Source organism: Panthera leo, chromosome F3 (genome assembly GCF_018350215.1).
Source record: "Panthera leo isolate Ple1 chromosome F3, P.leo_Ple1_pat1.1, whole genome shotgun sequence".
NCBI lineage: Eukaryota > Metazoa > Chordata > Mammalia > Carnivora > Felidae > Panthera > Panthera leo.
The window spans coordinates 14,899,999-14,915,168 of NC_056696.1; the positions used below are offsets into that span (position 1 = coordinate 14,899,999).

The following is a 15,170-nucleotide window of genomic DNA, read 5'->3' on the forward strand; positions in this document are numbered from 1 at the left end:
TTACATTCAAATTTTCATAGAGGATTATCATTGTTTTTTCCGTGTTCTGCCATCTTCCTACTTTCTTGTGTAATTAGACTAGTATGTTTTCATTATATCTAATTGGCTGTTGAATAAATAGCATATTATGCCATATGCTATAGGTATGATTTTATTTAAGCCATGACAAGTTTGTAATAATATAAATGACTTATGAAATACATTTGAGATGAAGAAAAATGACTCAAATTTTTTCCAGGATCACGTTAATTGAACAAAAGACCCTATAGACTGTATGCTTGGTACAACAAAAGCAGTGAGGTTTGAAGGACATGGATTTGCAATGCCAGTGTTGGAACAAGTCCGTCTTCTCTGGGCCTCTGCTTTTCTTTTCACTTGTTGCATGGGGACCTTTGCCGAGCAAACCACCTGAAAGAGATTTTCTAGGGTTCTAAGAAATCATTTATTAATACATACTTTTATAAACTTTTAGCTATCACATTTATATATTTATGCTTGCCATTGCAAGTAACAACGGTGCCCTCCCCTGTAAAGCCATTCTTTGACTCACGTGTCTTCTAATTTCCAATTTTTTTGTCATTTCATATTGTGAGATAGGATGTATAATATTGGGTTTTGTTGTTGTTGTGTGTATGTATGTATGCATGCATGTATTTATTTATGTTAGCAGAGAATGGTAAGGTTTGGATTCTTAGAGGGAACTCATATCCCATTTCTTCAGTGAGACTTGGTATACTGCCTGCCCCCTAGCCTATGGGTTCTCTTACACCTCAGCCAAGAATTGGAGCTGATGATACAAAACCATGTGATTTCCTATCCAAGCTGGCAGAGGCAATAGCATAATGACCCTGTGTAATAATTTTAAGCTAGAGTTGGCATGACTGTAATGGTAAGTCCCCAGTATTTTTCTTACTTTCTTCCTATGCTGAACAGATTTATTCACCCTACCCTTGAATTTTAGATGGATCACGAACACTCTCAAGCATCTGTGGACTGCACTTTTTGAACCATTACTCTATATTATAATAATGTTATTTGCAATGTTACTGATAGATGAGCTTAACAGAGAGGTTTCCACCTGTGTCCCAGGCAGTGTTTTTTCCCACATGTTACCTTCAAAGAGTCTTTACAATACAATGTGGTTATAGTAGGCATGATTAATCTATGCATATGACTGTATGTTATCCTCTAACATTACTCTAAGATTGGGGCTTTCTGTAACACAAAAAGAAATAAACCATCTTCATACAGGGTTAGACAGTTTATAACTAATCACCAAGGGGATTTGCTCAAACCTGGCTGTCCTTCTAGATCATGTTCTAAAAGGACAGTACCCTAGACTTGGAAGTTTCTGATACAGGTGGTCCTGAGCTCTTTTCTAGGGGGCTCATAGGCCTTTTCCTGGTTTCATCCTCCCCAGGGCATTCTGCCAATGTGTGTAACACATCAAGAAAGATCTGTTTATGGGGGTAAGGATAGTTTGGGCATGCAGGCTTGTATGTCCACATATATTCCCTTGTATTTGGGATGGATGATACTTAGATCCTTTGATTTCTATCAAAATAACAACATAAGGATATATTTAGTACTTTACTAAGGATTTAGGGAAGCAATACAACAATTCAGACAGCCTCAAATGCCTCTGTACAACAGTTTTTATCCAGTGGACACACACACGGGTATGTTACTGGCTGCTCTAACCCTGTGCTGGCCTAGCCCAATGACAATACATTGGCTTCTCTCTTTCAGTTTCGCCTCCTATTTCTTCCCTCAATGCTGTTAATATGGATTGCCCCAAAATCAAGGCACTTCTCCCTCTGTTATATACATCCATTCAGCTCTTCTTAGAATCTAGTTCAGCCTTTGCTCCAGCCTCATTTTTGTATATCCAAACTAGTCAAAATGCTGAACCAAACCAAATGGACTTCCAATTAGCAAGATGCTCCCTAGTTTGACAGTAATTGTGGTTGTAAATTGTATTCCACTATTTATTCTCCCTGTTTAAAGTCATGAAGGCCAGCTTTCGATCTGAATGATAATCTTGATGATGATCATTGTCATCATAATGGTTAACATTTATTGAGTATATATAGTTTCCCAAGCACTGAGCTAAGTCAGTATTTTATTTACATTCCCCATTTTATTTTTATTTTATTTTTATTTTATTTTTAATTTTTTTTTACATTCCCCATTTTAGAGATGAAGACTGAGACACAAAGAGAATGAGTAATTTAGCAAGCTACTCAATATTGGTGCTATGCTCTTAATTGCCTGAACACTTCCTAACAAACATTTTCTGGACACCTGTTATGCACTAGACTCTATCCTTTAGTCACTAAGGATAAAATGGTTAGCAAGGAATTCATGGTACCTGCCCTCATGAAGGATATTTACCAATAAAGAAAACATATAAACAAAACAAAACAGGGAACCCTATCAGATGTAGATTACAAGCTATGAAAAAAATAAATCCAGTGATATGTTTGACTTAAAAGGTGTCTGGGATGGGGATTACATCACTGGGGGGACATTGAATTGGGTGGTCAGAGGTTTATGTTAATGCTTTGAGGCAAGATTGAGCCTGCTGAATTTAAGAAACTGAATTAAGGCCAGTGTAACTGGAGCAAAGAGAGAAAAGAACTCTATAAAAGATTAAGGATTTTGACCCTAAGAATGATGAGAAGCCTTGGAAGTTTGTAAGCTGGAGAGTCACATAATAAGATCTGACTTTTTTACAGATCCTTTTGGTTGCTTTGTAGAAAAATGGATTGGAGGAGTACAAAACTGGTTTGGGGGTTTGTTAGGAAGGTATGGCTATGGACTATCTAAGAGATAATAGCTTGGGTTGGGGTGGGTTGATGGAAATTGATAGAAGTAGATAGATTTAAGAGATTATTTCAGGTGGTGAAAATTGACAACTCCTCACCCATGATATGTAGTGGTTCAGTGTTTAAGTTCCTGCTAAATTGTAAGCCTCTTGAGACCAGGAGCCATTGTCTTATTTACTGTTCTACCACCATGAACATGGCACTGGCAGGTGACAGTAAATATCGGTTGAGTGAAGATGTGATTAAGCAAATAAATAATATTTATTTAGTACAGCCTAATAATTCATCTTGTCCTCTTATCTCAGGTACCTAAACTAAATTATTTAATTACAGAGTAAACTTAGAATTTGAGGTTGTCTTAAAATTTTCTTAATTTTCATCATTGAAGGTTAATGGACTTTTTTTCCTCCTCTGACTATATAGCTTCCTGAACTGAAATCATTTAAGCAGAAAGTAAATTTCCTAATGTTATTTTAAAACATTATAAATATATTTTGTACAATTCTTAGAAATGATTTAGAAAAGGGCTAGGTGTAGAATTAAAATAGAAAGTGGGACGCTGGGGTGGCTCAGTCAGATAAGTGTCCAGCTCTTGGTTTCTGTTCAGGTGATGATCTCACATTTAGTGGGTTCGAGCCCTGTGTGGAGCTCTGCGCTGGCAGTATGGAGCCTGCTTGGGATTCTCTCTCTTCCTCTTTCTCTGCCCCTCTCTTGCTCATGCTCTCTCTCAAAATAAATAAATAAATCAACATTAAAAAATTTTTACATGGAAACTTTCATTTCAAAAAGGATTTTGGGTTTAGATAGTTTTATATTAATACTTTAAAACCAGGGGCACCTGGGTAGCGCGGTTGGTTAAGCATCCAACTTCAACTCAGGACATGAACTAATAGTCCGTGGGTTCGAGCCCTGTGTCAGGCTCTGTAATGACAGCTCAGAACCTGGAGGCTGCTTCAGAATCTGTCTCCCTCTCTCTCTGCCCCTCCCCCACTCACACACTCTCTCTCACTCTCTCTCTCTCTCTCTCTCTCTCTCTCAAAAATAAATAAACGTTAAAAATTTTTTTTAAATAATTAAAAGAATACTTTAAAATCAGATCTGGAAAAAGAGGGTGGCTTTTATTTAAAATATGTATAAAATATGAATTTTAGAAGAATAGAGTCTGATAAAGGGAGAAAAAAGCCATTTTTCTCTTAATGTCAATGAGAAATATATGAATGATAGTTAAAATCTCTGAAGGGGATTGCTAGTTTATGTATAATGGTAGTGTGTAGCCAATATTTATTCCATTTTTATCATCCAACATGAAGATTAAAATCATAACGGAATACTCAGAGGAAGCTAGGGTAATTGAACAGAAGTGTTCCCAATGAAAATGTGCTAACCTTATACTGTTGAAGAAAATCCAAACTCTGCATTGAAATAAGAACATTCTTTGGACTCTTAAAAAATTACAGGCCTCACTTTTGTGGGTTGAAGTATTTGGATTGCTTGACAAAGAGATTACATAATTCCTTTATAGGGATAATTACTTAGTATTGTTTTTATTATGTAGCTGTAACAGATGACAAGTGTAACTTAGGTAATAGAAAACAAAATGACAGCTATATCCCTGGATGGCCAAAGTTGTGAGACCAAGAAGTCACAGAAATCTTCAGCTATTTCCATTTTCACTTAGACTTTCAAGATTCCGCCTGTTTCCTCTACGTCTGCATGATCCTCGCGATGAGGAGGTCAGGATTAACCCTGTGAACGCTATTTACACTCCTTGCTGAGTTGTTTTTGTTAGCTAAAACTTAGATATTTTTTACCAAAAAAAGAAGTCGAATAAATATTGAACTTTAAAACATTTATGTTACTTAAAATTCTTCATGATTTTAGTTGTGTTTTTTCACATATGTAGATTTTTAACGTAGGATTATTTCATACAAACATTTCCACATTTTGGCATTATCCAAAGATTTATAATTTTGAAAAATATATACAACAACCCATAATGGCAAATGCTATTTCAAATTTATTAAGTATATTTAATAGACCCAAACCCACTCCCCTAAATGTATTTTTTATCTGACTTAAAAGTTTATTCTAGAAGAACAATATTACTCTTTACCAGAAGAGTGCAATTTTTAAATGTGCTTCATTTAATGAATTTAAATAAATATAACCTTCTTTCATTATTTCAGGCATTTTTTGAAAGCCTGAAATGTAAAACTAAAATGTTAACCTCAAAGTTTAAGGGAATATTATTTGAAATGTTTTCCTGGAGTGGCTCACTTAAGGATGACTCCACTGGCCTCCTAGCTTTCCCTTTGGAGTTTGCTGGAATGGAACAGTCTTCTTTATGTTCTGACCTAATATCATTTCATCTGGAGAGGTCCCAAGCCCTGTCCTGGGATTGCCTTGCAAGGGTCCAGTAGAGTGATCCAGATGTGGAGTCCTCTCGCCATTTGCTGCTTGTCATATCAAACATTTAAAATTGGGCGGTAATATGTAAATATCTTGTGAGACATTTTTCTGTCGTCTTCCTGTTTATATTTTACATTTTGTGAACTATTGGTTAGTACTTTATTTGCTAGTAATAGGACTTTCATTTAAGGTAAAAACCTTCATTGCTCAGTGTGTTTAGCATAAGTATATTTTGCAGATGACCTATTTCCTAAGGCCCGTTGCATTTAGCCTTAATTATATTTTTACTTCATAGTTTTGCCCACTTTTTTCTTTTCTTTTTAAAGAAACTATAGTGTCATGTTTAGTAAAATAGCACAAAATCCTGTAAATTTTTAACCTCATGAGATTTTTAGCCTTAAGACTCTTTTATTTTAAAAATGAAATAGCTGAATAAAAATAGTTTTTTAAACTGAGAACAAACTGAGGGTTGATGGGGGGTGGGAGGGAGGGGAGGGTGGGTGATGGGTATTGAGGAGGGCACCTTTTGGGATGAGCACTGGGTGTTGTATGGAAACCAATTTGACAATAAACTTCATATATTGAAAAAAAAATAGTTTTTTAGTCCAAAATATATCCCTGAAATATTTAGTTAAATTTTTTAAAAATTTTATGTAGCCTGGTGCCACATTTTAAAAAGTTTGACCAGAATCTAAGGAAAATAAAATTAATTTTAAATACTGAAGTTAAAAACATTTAAGTGAACCAAATCAAAGTTAACAATTTTCTAATTTTATCTATCTCCCACCATTTTGCCCAGCAGTGTTTGAAACATTCATATACATAAGACAACCCTGATCATTTCACTGCAGTTCACAGCATGTAAACTGAAGTTTTGGCATTTCCTCAAAAGACATGGTAAAATATTGTTATCACCATTAATCCCTTTGCTTGCTCTTTTTGAAAATAATTGAATTGCCTGAACATCTCAAGAGTTTCAGAGTTTACAGTGAATGGGAGCATGTATTCCAAGTGAATGTGTTGGTCTGGTAAATTCCACCTTTCGAACTGTAGTGTAATCTCCTTCTTAATTAAACAATAACACAGTAATAAATCTTGATGTGCCATGACACCTGGGAATATCAGAGCTTCAATTTCAATTTTCAATATATCGGCAGAGGAGAAGCAACTCTTATGTTGGAAATACTCTTTTCACTATGTTTTGCCCAGACCCAAACTGGTAGTTTATTAACTCAAAATACATGATTCCCTAGAACATTCTGTCTTCCCTCTTCTTCTTTTTCTTTTCTCCTTCTCTCTCTTAAAAAGTCATGATATAGAAAACTAAACTTAGTTCTTGGAGTAGGATTATTAGAATCATTTGCTCTCTGTCAAGCATCAGACTGAAGTTATATTGTTTTGTCATATTGATTATGGGGTGCTGCAAAGCTGTGTACAATAAATGTCAAGGGTAGTAAGTGACTGACAACAGTTAGGAAAAGAGAACTATAGAAAGCAAAGGAACATTTTCAAAAATGGGTTTTATTATATTTCATAGGCACCACTCACTTTACTTTTGGTGGGTTTCAATATTTGAATCAAAATATAATAATAATAATAATACATACGAATTAAGTATTAAACCAACAGATTAAAACCCCAGGCCCCCGCGCCCCTCATTTTGGTTGTAGTTCTTGGTGTAGATGCTATGGTGTGAGGGCTGCTTTCTTTCAATGGCTGGTTGTCATTCAGGCTGGGTTGTCGTGTGACTGCCTGTCTGTGCCTGCTGTACAGGTGAGCGGATGTTCTGCACAGCAAGTGTAGACAGGCAGTCACATGACAACTCCGTCCAGCCAGGCCCTTGGTTCCTTCGGGCTTCCTTTGCTCATGGGCAGATACAATCAGTCTGTTTTCCAGATTTGGTGATTTTGGAGGGTCAGGGGAAAGGGAGAGAAACACACAATAGAATTAAACATTAAAACATTATGGAACTAAAACAAGTTAGACTTTTGACTTTATTCAGAATGTACATTTTTACATTTGTTCCAAATGTGCTAACATGGATAATTGACGTGACAGAAAACTCACATCGAAATTTTAAGGAAAAACAAAACAAAAGATTAAATATAAGGTTTATTCTTAAATCCAATTCATATTATTATTACTGGCCCACATGCAGTCAGAGTTCAGAGTAATTGAACCAGATGTTTTTCCTCTTCACAAAAACTCTGCATATTTTAATACTGAAGTTAAAGATAAAGACTATGTTTATACATGTTTCTTGTAGTAGATAAGTACCATAGCCCATGAAAAAGAAACTTGTCATTTACATGGAAACGGCAGCCATTTTCAAAATAATTTATGAGCCTAATGTATCTGGCAGTTCAACCAGCCAACTTTGGTATCTGATGCTTTGAGAGTGGGATTTTACATGGGAATGTATTTTTGCCAATACTCCATAAAGCAACAGGAACTTATTTAAATTTCTCATATTCTTTTTAATGTAAAGTTTTTAAGTATGGATGTGAAAACCAGATAAAAAGCCATTGTGAGCTTACGTGCTTCTCCTAATTAACTACAGCGCCATGCCATGAATCAAAAGGGTATAAACTAAAAGTTGTTACACACAGTGATGCTCAGAATGTGTTGTGGACATTGATGGTACCATACAGTTACAAAATAATACCTTAAACACAGAAAAGGAAACTTCATTTCATATCCAAAAAGTAGAACCAAACCCTTTGGAAAATTTTCTTATAATTTGTGTAAGAAAGAGTTAATGGTGTTAAACAGAGAAATGTAATTCTGATGACTCAAGAATAATTCTGGCTATTTTAATATAAATGATCAATTCACATTCATAGAGGTATTTAACAAGTTCCCCTGCCCTTTAAAAACCAAAATATTTAGATAGTCAAAATTCCAGTAAGTGGGATTTCTTCAAAAACAAAACAAAACCTTATTGTCAAGGAGTATGTGCCTTGGAGTTTTTTTCAAAGAATTTTAAAGAAAACACATAGTTTGTTATTTCCCTTTAATGATAAAATTATGAGAAAATAGCAAGTAGAAGCTTTATGGAGAGGAAGATGTTTGTAGAGACTTAAAAAAAAATCACAGTTTCTACACATCTGAACTTTTATGCATTAATTAGATATGGTACAATTAGTTGATAAGTGAAATTTTCCATTTATTTGATTTAAAGAAAATAAATGTCTGATTCTGTTTCTGGTCATCATTCTGAGTAGAGAATTTTTTTTTTCTGATAGAATCAAAAATGTCAGTAAACTTGGCTGCTATTTAGATAATTACAAGGTCAGAGTATGCAAAAACAAATACCTTAAGAAACTATTTTGTTATTGTTGCTTCATTCAGTGTAACAGAAAATATTTAGAGTGATTCACTTACAAAGAATATATTGGTGGAAATTAAAAATTACTGTAATTCTGTATAGCTTTCCCTCTCTCTCCCATAAATAATTTGATCCAGTTAACTCTGCTCAATTAAAGGAATGATGCATGCAACCTGAAAAAATAGAAAGAAATATTTGTGAGTTTATATGCTATATTTTAATATGAAACAGTTCTATTAAACCAAGATATCCAAAATATTTGAGCCTGAAAAACCGTAACTATTTTTCAAGGAGAAAAAAAATCTTGCTGAAAAATATGTACTCTATTCATAAGACTTTTAGATAATTCATGTTTCTAATAGATTTTTAAACTATAATTGTAGTAAGTATGTTGCATATGCACACTTTATAGTGCTATTGGACCTGTCTTTAACCTTGTTAAAAACATGAAAGGCTGAAAAAAACATTTAAGACTTTTTTCCAATCTTCCAAATAGAGTGAATATCAATCCACTATCACGTAAAATACTAGCTAAAATATAAAAGCGCTATTTACATTATTATCATAACATGTAATTTTTAATATGGTTATTACACCTCATTTTCTTTTGTCTTCTATTTATTATCTTAAGGGAAAAAAATGCATTGAAAGAATTATCTTCTAAGTCCTTTACAGCAAAATTCAGCCAAAGCAGCTTCAGGAAACTGGCTGTCACGATAGGTCAGGAAATTCAAAATGAATATTTAATTATTTTCTTTAATTTACCTCATCATCTCTATTTATTAAAACTGATAACGCTTGTTAATAAGAAACTTTCAAAAATGGATAAATATTTCTATCTACATAGTTTGTAGCACATTAAGGTAAAAAGATAGAAGAAACCAAGTAAGAAAGTTTCTGTCTTCACTGAAGACAATTTCCTGTCTCCTCTCAGGTTAAAGCCTGACCTTCTAATTATTTTAAGTTGAGATTTCTGAGTGATGGTCGCTTAGTTATTATTTGGACATTATTGTGATGGGTGGGATATTCTCTTTAGAAAAGAGGAAAAGGGTTGTTTTTATAGAGAAAAATCTCTTGTAGAGTAATTGAAAGCTTTGGCTTCTCTTTACTAAGGATAGACACTGGTGGATGAGTGAACTTCTTCTCATTATCAAGTTGTAGTTTTTTTAAATTTCCTTAAGAACAAAAAAGGAAAAATTCTTTCATTAGAAGTTTTATGCCTAAACTTTTTCCCACGGCGTGAAAAACTTGGGTGGTCTGTAAGGCGAGAGGTGGGGGTAGACAGTATATTTTGGTCTTTTAAAAACATAAACACATTATCTGGGCCGAAAGACAGAAATGCCAAGCAGGAAGGATGTTAAACCTATTGACTAATTGCAAGAAAGTGATCAGTGTGAAATTTGGTCCCATTGTAAACAAACTTTCTTTGATTTTGAGATCTTTGGCTTAAAAAAGGGAATGAGGTTTTGAAAATATAAACTTTTATATTGATCCTCTTTCACTTAGGAATTGATGGTATTGAGTCTAAAGCCCTTAATTTCCTTTCTCTTAGATACTAGAAAAAGTTTTCCTTTTAACCCAGTACCTAGCCTAACTTACCAGTCATCCACGCACTAAAACGAAAAACAACTACTCAGCTTCAATGAACTGCAGTTTGGACAGACCCTGAAAACATTTTTCTCTTTCTGACAATGTACAGTGTTTAATTTTAATACTCACCATCATATCCAGGGGTAGTTTTACTTGAAGATGTCACTGTTGGTTAGTTTCCTCTGGAATAGATCCCATGACCTCTAAAATATTTGTATATCTCCTTATAAAGTAATATCAAAATAAAGTTAAATATTGTTCTAATTACCCTGGAAATAGACACGGTTATTTTATGATATGTGTGTATACGTGCTGGTATATATACCACTGCTTAAACTACCATCCTTGCCTTCAGTCAGCAGGAGTTTATAAAGTGAGTTTTACTTTGGATCTTTAATTTAGCTCATGCAATTTAAAAGTAAGTGTGATTCCTTTTCATTTGTTTAAAGCTTGCATCAAAAATGGGTCCTCAGGACTCCACCAAGCACTTGCAGGCACTCCTCGGCTACCCCCTTACAAATTAATTCTTATGTTCCTATTCCTGTATTTATGCCAAGGACACAATCGAGTCCCCTCTGTCTCCAGACTAAAAGTCATCCTAGGGAGAAATTTGGTGGGCGACCAATTGTGGTTGGTTTCTTAGAAACAAAAAGGCGATTTAAGATGAAGACAGACATTTAAATTGAATATACGTGAATGAAGGCAAGTTATGAAATTCTGTCATTTCTACAGAGTAAAAAAACGAAAACCAAAAACCAAAAAAAGCCCGTTATAGCTATCTTTCTTCTTTAGTAACTGCTTCAGTTAGTAAAAATATATATCGGAGAAAATAAGCTTCTGTATTTACCTAATAGGATTTTTTTTTTGTTTTCTTATGTAAAAAAAACTATATAGATTTTAAATATCTCTTGTTCTATTAAAAATAATTAATATGGAAGCCTCTAAGTCACAATAGAAAAAACAAAGGAAGACTTTACTATATCATCTAAGTGGAGAAGATAACTAAATTTATCCATGCTTTTTATATTTTAACTAAAAACCATGAATAAAAGGTTATATGTACTTTACACCAGTTTGAGGATGATCAAAAGGGTCATTTAAAAAAGTAGATTGTTTTCACGAAAGATAACTTGGGGAACCTTGTTTAATAAAATGGGTCGCAAAAGAGAACTTGTGATAATTTTGAATTGTTGCAAAATGTGTAATTTAGAAAAGGATTTGTTCAGAAATCACTGTAATTTTAAAAAATTTAAAGGAGGACAAAAAGGGATCACATCCACTTTTTCATAAAAAACTATAGAACAGATGTTTTCATTATATAGAATTGTTTGGGAGTAGATATAAATGGGGGTTGAGGGAATTAGGGGTGAGGCAGTAACATTTTTCCAGAACTTTCTTTAAGAGACCCACCTTTAAAGTTCAGCAAGGATCATATTGCAACCCAGACTTTCTCTATTATTCTCTCTATTGGGATTTCATTCAGCTTAAGGGTTTTCCTCCCTCCCACCTTCCCCACCCATCCCCCTTCACCTCCAGGACAGCTGGAAACTGACCAAAGAAAACTTTGCCTTCGTTTACAAATTCCTTTTTTATCAGTGGGTTTCTAGACAAAGTACCTTATCATTTTAAATGCTCAGAGAAATAGAAGCATTGTAAAATATAGGCATGAGGTCTCAGCTGACCAGCAATTATCAACCATTTTTTGATTTAAAAAAAAAATGTGACACAGATGTATATTGGGATATCCGAAGACAGAGGTTTCTTCTATTCTGTGACTTAATCAGTTGCTGACTCACTAGGTTCTGGGTTGGCGCTCTTTTCTGGGTCAGTCCCATTTGTATTGTCTGGTGGGCAAGAACTTGGCAGCCTCTTCTTTTATTGTTAGATATTATCATGTACGTAAATTTTCAAAAAAAAGCACTCTTCAGATAGCATTGTAAAAATAGCCAATATTCTTTACTTTGAAGCAAAATGGATTCAGTCCCGGGGAGGTTAAAAGTTCTACTACAGCCCTTATTCAAGTAAGTTTTTAGGTCTTTGTATTATTAATTTCAACAATTAACAACTAGCCTCATTAAGTTATTCTTAAGTGTCTGGAGTCTTTTCATATTTCATTTTAAAGGAAGAAAAACTTTAAACTTAAAAATATACTTGACTTCTAGATCTTCAGAAATCAACTAACATACAGTAAATGGCTATATACCACATATTGTTACTCTTTCAAAACTAAATGCATTGCTTCGCATGACACATATACCTCTGTTTCTCTCGCATGTGAACGCAAATCATTGGCTCCCCACCTCGGCTCTCCTGGGCGCAGACCAGGTGAGCAGTCAAGGAGGCCTTACCCACAGGTCTTCTTTCCAACAGTCCTTTCTCAGCGGTGTCCCCGAGGGCTTCTTGGTCCCTAGTGTGCAAAACCTGTGAAGAAAAACACTGGGTATGAGATTTGAAAAAGCAAACAGAAGTCTTCTCCTTGGAAACAGCAACTTCTGTCCCCAGCCGTCCGTGGCGTTGCGCTCCCCTGCCCAGTCTAACCAATGTGCAGACTACTGTACAACGGCATTGTCCTGAACAGGTAGTCTGAACACTGGGGCGACGGAGCAGGATCTCCAGAAGCTTCCATCTGTGTACTTAAAATCCTGTCCCGGTCTTTGGGAAAAGCCTCCCTTCCTGCACCAGGGGTTGCATTCGGCTATCCCCCCTGAATTCTGCTGCACTGACTGAGACACACTCAAGGGCTGTGATTTCCAGTCTTGACGTGGCACATTTGCTGCAGACTGGGGAACTGGCAATGAATTTAGGACCAGGAAAAGGGGGAGGGCTGGGCTGGAGAGTCCATATATGGGATGATGTCACCCTGGGGAGGTTTGGGTATGCGCGGTGCCGCTGGAGAGACCGCTAGAATCGCCTGCTCTCAGACATGGGTCTGTGCATAAAATGGTACCAGATGTTTTAGTGTAATGTTAAGCAGTCATTTCATCTTCAGGCCAGATTTTTTTCCTCAACTGGGCAGGAAGTGGGCCTCAGTATGGAAAAGCTGTAAAAAAAGAGTCGAGATGTACAGTTCTGCTGTGGCCAACTGAAAGTGAGCTAGTGGAGAAGTACAAATCTGCTGTCCGATCCAGACTAGAAAAGTAATTTGAAGATAGAGGGTAGATAAAAAAAAAAAAAAGTAAACAGAAAGTTGAGCACTGGAAGGGAGGGCTCATTTGCAAACTTTTTTGAGCTGCCCTGTGGCACTTTATTTTCTGGTATTTCACTCGTCAAAAAGGGCAGATAAGTTCATTTTTTTTCTCTCTCTCTCTCTCTCTTTCCCTCCTCCTCCTCGTCTGTTGGATCTGTCAGCGGCTTGCAGGCTGCTCTAGACTTGAACAGTAATTATAGCAACTTCCTGAAAGTGAAGCCCCCATGAAAAGTCTGGAGAAATGTTCTTTGTCATGGCCTCTACATGAGTAATTAGTTCCACATGTGGCCTTCCTCGTTTCCCTCAGCGATTTTGGCTGGCTCTCGGAATGCCGTGCTATATAGTCCGACCTAAAGAAACTTTAAAGTTTTGATTTCAAACCTCTGCTATGAAATAACAGCTTCAGTCTCCTAACAAATTGCCTCTGGTAGATCCATCCTCTGAGGTCCAGCATTCTTTTTCACTGGGAATTCTTGATTCTGTGTTAATACTTTTGTTTTAATGGTATGCTATTGCTCAGTTTTATCTCTGGTTAACTAAGTCTGTTGAAATTTGCCAAGTACCGCTTGACCAAAGGTTATAACGTATCAGCCCACTGGCATCTACTTCTCTTTTCTTGTTGTTGCTGTTTTCAATTATATATACTGTTGAATATTCCGGGTATATAGCCCTGTGACTTTCCCTCCATAGAATTCTGATTAAAGTTTGAGTTACTTCAAACAAGAGCTTGATTAATTGCCCTTCCAGAGATCAAAATGTGAGAAAATTCCTAGGTAGCTTCCAAATATAATTTGAGTAGCCAAACTATGAAACTTAGTAATCTTTAAAGAATTACTACTAAAGCAATTCATTTCTACTGGACTTATGCAATACTTTTTAGAGGCAGAAAAATCTACCTCTTTTTTAAATAGATTGCGTTAAATATTTTAAGAAGCTTCAAGTGAGAGAGAACTGCCTTAAAGCCTTCACTTATCGTGAAATGTCTTCTCGTGAATTAACATACCATTAATGGGATCTACAGTTATGACAAGCCCTGGTCACCTGGGGAGGAAGATTAAATAAGATAAAAAGGAATTATCCAGCAGGTTAGGATGGAACAGAGAGATTAGCATTGGGTACATCATTCATAGAGGGATTGAAACTATCAGTGGACATCAGAGGGATTGCTTCCTATCCCTGTACTTGTACTTCCAAACTGGTGTCTCCAGGGCCTCTCCTGTAGTGTTTGAGCAAGTCCAGGATGCCTCAACTCCTTTTCCCCCCGTCACTGCTTGTAGAATACTGGAAATAGGCAAGCGTGACTTCATGCAACCTAATAGTCTCATTACATGTGGATGCCAACTCTGCCATTGTTCAGTGTCCATATGTTTGTTCACAAGTCATCATAGAGGAGTCACGAGCCAATGGGACAATAGTCAGCCAGGAATCCAGCATTCCAGGTGTGGGTTTGTTTCTGCCACAAATAGTGAAAGCCTTTCCTCTGCCTTCTTCTATTTATATCGATGACACACGCCTTGGAAATTTTAGGTAAGGTGGAGGAAAGGTGGTTCTGATCGTACTGCTCCATGATTTCATCTTAGTTCGCACATCTATAGTTTCTCAAATATAAGAGAGATCCTCTCTTGAATAGGGGATTTTATGAAGTTTTACTCAAGGAACTCAAATTTATAACTGTCTTTACAGCTTCTGAAGCATTTTAAATGATCTCTTGTGGAATACAACTATACAGGTCTTGCCCTTCTTCGCACATGTACCTGTCTCATTGGGCTTCCAGTTGACTAACACGCTTTAGAGTTCTCTTTCCTTCAAATAGCTCAACAAATATATA

At 35.8% G+C, this 15,170-nt stretch overlaps 1 protein-coding gene and 1 long non-coding RNA gene across 18 annotated transcripts in view; one reads left to right on the forward strand and one right to left on the reverse strand.

Moving 5' to 3' along the window:
• Positions 1-15,170, forward strand: part of DNM3 (dynamin 3) — a 571,670-nt gene that overhangs the window by 310,260 nt on the left and 246,240 nt on the right. The gene's annotated exons all lie outside the window — the stretch shown is intronic.
• On the reverse strand, positions 6,743-12,908 carry LOC122211599. The gene is made up of 3 exons (XR_006198731.1): positions 12,504-12,908; positions 10,285-10,378; positions 6,743-8,738 (listed from the first exon to the last, which is right to left on the reverse strand). It is a non-coding gene; the product is annotated as an uncharacterized LOC122211599 (long non-coding RNA).